Source organism: Canis lupus, chromosome 31 (assembly GCF_003254725.2).
Source record: "Canis lupus dingo isolate Sandy chromosome 31, ASM325472v2, whole genome shotgun sequence".
In the NCBI taxonomy this organism is placed as follows: domain Eukaryota; kingdom Metazoa; phylum Chordata; class Mammalia; order Carnivora; family Canidae; genus Canis; species Canis lupus.
In genome coordinates this window covers 21,094,255-21,098,504 of record NC_064273.1, presented here as the reverse complement: position 1 = coordinate 21,098,504, position 4,250 = coordinate 21,094,255, and the positions used below count along the sequence as shown (strand labels likewise).

Here is a 4,250-nt window from a genome sequence, read left to right as displayed (position 1 = left end):
TGGTACAAAAGGATCCATTTAATGTACTTAAAACCACTTTAAGTCAGGTAGGAGCACTCTGAAGTACACCACCAAGATGTTAATTGAGAAAAGCTGAAAGGAGTTTTAGTTTACTCATTATCACATGCTAGAAGAAAGTTTACATGAGAAAACCCTGAAGAGGTGATTTTTTAAATCCAGATTTCACAACTCACGGTGCAAAATGGGTCCCTACAGCTTCCTCTAGAGTAATAATTGCTTTTCACTGCTTGTTGGCTGCCTGTGAAAATTTGATTGCAATAACTCAAAAATGCTCCTCCCAAACTAGTCATATCCACCCATGCTATTCTGGCCTCCATAAAAGTAACAGCCTCTCAACAGCCACTCACAGTGCTGGCTGTCGAGGCCACTGCAAGTGGACGGGGCTGATGTCCTCATGCCTTGAATCATCTGGCTACTAGATGTCCCATTGCTAGCTCCAGGTATGGAGTTCAGGAAAAGCTCTCTATAAGTTTTGCATGTTGGCCAGGTCTTTGGACATTGCTGCATTGCTTCTTTATGAGTTTCAAACTCAGCACCCACTTCACTGATCACTCTTCCATCAGAGACAATCCCAGTGTGGACTCTCACAGGCTTGAAGAGAAAGAATTTGTAAATGTCATTCTCTGTGGCTTTGTATGGCAGCTCTGTCATGTGGACGCAACGTCCAGTGGTACCACGGACAGTGAACTTCCATCTCTGTATCTGTGATCATACATCCCCGAGAGACAGAACCTGAGGTCTCTTCCAAACAGATGGATGGTGAAGCTGTAGCCATTGCTAAGGCTGCAGTACTCTTTGTTGCCCCCATAGCCTGCACTATTAAGCAGGCTTAATTATTCAGACCTCATCTTCTCCAGGTTCACTGGCTGGACAATGCCAATATACCCCCTGACTGTGCCAGGGCAGTCATAAGACCCTCCCACCTCCACCGCTGTATGGACATGAACTTCAGAGGGGGATCCAAGTCTGACCTAACTTCTTCCTGACTGCTCTTGAGCACTTTCTTCACTATATCTGTGCCTAATTCTTTCCTTATGTTTCTTTAGGGCCTTGTCAGCTAATTCCTGAGAGGCAAGCTGCACAAGGATTTCCTCTGTAAACTTGCCCTTCGGGTCACAGGCAATGTGTTTCCATTTGGCACAATTTTCAACCTGAGGACTGAACAATTTCTTTCTTGGTGCATTCAAATGGGAATCCTTGGAGCCACACAAAGAGTCATTGGAGATGTTGACACCGTTTGGACTGGTGTGCCTCAACATCTAATCCCTTTTGGTTCTGTGGGACTTGGACACCTCAATATACTGGTATCCCATGCTTTCCCTGGCTTTTTTAAGGGCCATTTTTACATCATTTTCTAATTCAAGTTCAACAAAAGCCTGACCACTCTGCCTGCCTTCTCTAGAGTAGATGAAATGAATGCCTGCAGTCCTGTCATGGACTGTGCACTCAGAAAGCACATTCTGCACATCCTCAACAACAGAGCAGGACCAAGCCAGGCCACAGGGCTTGACCACAAAGCCTTTACCTCCCTTGGGTCCCAGCATTATGGACACTTGAAGGGACAGACGTCAAACAATCTTGGGTGCACTTTTTGTGGCTTAAACCACAACACCCAGGGAAGGAATGTCTACACTTGGAGACACTCCTGGTAGGTAATGAATTGTCCTAAATAAGAAGCCATATGGCCATCTTGCCCCAGTGCCCCAGCCCACATCAGAGCAATCAGAGTGGTGGTGCTGGGGCTGGGATGGGCTCCAGCTTTCTTCTTACTGGGAAAGGCCTTTAGTTTAGTAAGTCTTTATTCTCAGGGCACAGGAATGTCACCAGAGCATTTTAAGTAGAAAGGAAACCAGTATGGACTCAGGGAGATTTGTTAGTGAAGACGAAAGAAGACAATGACAAGGTTTTCCATGGAAAACAGTGGAAACGAAAACAGAGTGGGTAGATTTGAGGGCTATTTAGGAAATAAAATGAACATGGGTGTTGGATTGAAGGGAAAGTTTGAGGAAGAAATTCACAAAGGCTAAGGCTCTCCTGCCCTTACATCACCCCACAGTGTTGGTGTCTTGGCTAAAGTGTCTGAAATTCTACCAACATTTCATCCTGGATGAGTGCACAACACATAAAACGAAATTGCCATGAAGTGTAGTCATTGTCAGTATAGGTACAGTGATCTCTCTCTCTCTCTTCAAATTGACAAAATAAAAAGAAACTGCTTAGAAGCAGAAGGATTGGCAGAAGCTCTGGTTATGAAAAGAGGATGGGAGAAGAAACAAAGGAGAATGGTTAGAGCTAAAACACGATCAACATCAAACACTGGTCCAGCTCCTCCTCTTAGGATTATATGGAAATCAAAACACAAAATGAATCTATTCTTAGGAAAAGCAGCTCTGCTTGTTCTTTCAATCACTTTTTGAGGTCTCCTATGAGATTTGACTTACCTAACAATTCAAAATATTTTCACTAAGAATAAGATTTTCACCCTTCTTTGATGTAGCTACAAATTCTCTCATTATGTGAGTTTCTAACCACGTCTCTGAGCTTTACAAGAGTGCAGCTATTGCTATAATCCTACTTCCACTAACCTCTTATGGTGATATTATTAGCCCATCCCCAAATAGTTCACTTTTAGTTTGAAAGGTTTTTCAGTGATTTACTCCATTAATAGCAAGTTGGGAATAGTAACAGTATCAGGAATCACAAATTTCCAAATTAGTTGCTTGACAAGGATAGAAAATAACCTATACTGATATAGGACTACAAACACCAAATAATAATAAATATTATTTAAATATCAGAATGGTACCAAGATATGTTAATCAAATTAAAAAAAATGTTTGTTATATTAATAACATAACATTACTTCACAAATTAAAAAAAGATATGAATCTTTGACCCAGAAAGTCTACATCTATGATTATATTGTATAGATAAATTATAACTTTCACACACACACATACACACACACACACAGTATTTGGAATACTGTGATTTCAGCATGGTTTGACAGAGCAATACATCATAAATATCCTAAATGAATTTCAGTAGTTAAAATTATGGTAACAAATTGTGAAAAAAAAATGAGATCACTCTGTATGTACTTGTATGGAAGCATCTTCATGAAATATTAATAGTAAAAAAGGTATAAAATGGTTTGTATAATGTATTACTATGTGGAAATAAAAACATGTACATGATTACACATACAAAAGCTATGTTTGAAAAGATCCATAGGCAACTGGTCATAACAGGCCTTCTGTTAAAGACATTCCTTTAGATAGAAGGACAGCATAACTTTCCCCTTCGAGGTTTCATCATATCCCAAAATAAATTACATCTCATAGGGATAGTAAGAGAATAATGGAGATTGATAACAGAAGGAAAAAATAAAGTGAAAATTAAAGGGTTTATATAAATGTATCAAATCAACATGTTGTACACTTAAAACTTATGCAGTGTTATGTGTCAATTATATCTCATTAAAGTTGGTAAGACAATAATGTAAACAGAAACAAGGCAAAACAATAAAGATGAAGGGTTTGAAATATCCTGAAGTGAGATTATCCTACCTTTTGGCAGTTAGCACAAGATTTATACGTTACAGGCAGGTGTGTTAGTCATGAGTTAAAAGGAACCAACAAATAAGAATGTGATGTACGAGGCAAGGCAGATGATCCAGTCCTACTTCTCAGAAATATATAGCCTAAGCATAAGCAAGGTTGTGGTTTGGAATTTTGCAAGGAAAACTGACAGTTAAAACCATTCTCGGAGAACGCATTCCGTTGCTTGGGGTTCAGAACAGAAACCAGCTTTAGGGTAAGGGCTCACAATTCTTGGTGGAAGATTTTCCAAAAGACTTTAACTTTTACAAGGGACATGATAGTATTCCAGATATTTAAAATGTGATTATATTTGTGGTCAAGAACTATGCAATCTGTGTCACTCTAAGGACAAACCAGAGATCAAGATGTTGCCGATAGATGAGGAGCTAGCTTCCATTTCTGGCAGAGTCTTAGAACACTTGGCACTAATGGGAAGCCATGTGAGGTGGTGGGCATTCTAGTATTATACATGAAAAAATAATAAATAAGGCCAGGGAAGTAAATACAGGCATTGTGGCCAAACTTAATGCAGTTAGGCTAGATGACTTTAAGATTTTATGATTCCCTGATAATATATTCCCTGATAATAAAATATATTTTGCCTTAAATATACCAGCACAGCTATGC

At 39.5% G+C, this 4,250-nt stretch overlaps 1 pseudogene; it reads right to left on the bottom strand.

The window, feature by feature from the left end:
- Window positions 1-303: 303 nt before the first annotated feature.
- LOC112661883 (heterogeneous nuclear ribonucleoprotein F-like) lies at window positions 304-1,565 on the bottom strand (annotated as a pseudogene).
- Window positions 1,566-4,250: the final 2,685 nt, after the last annotated feature.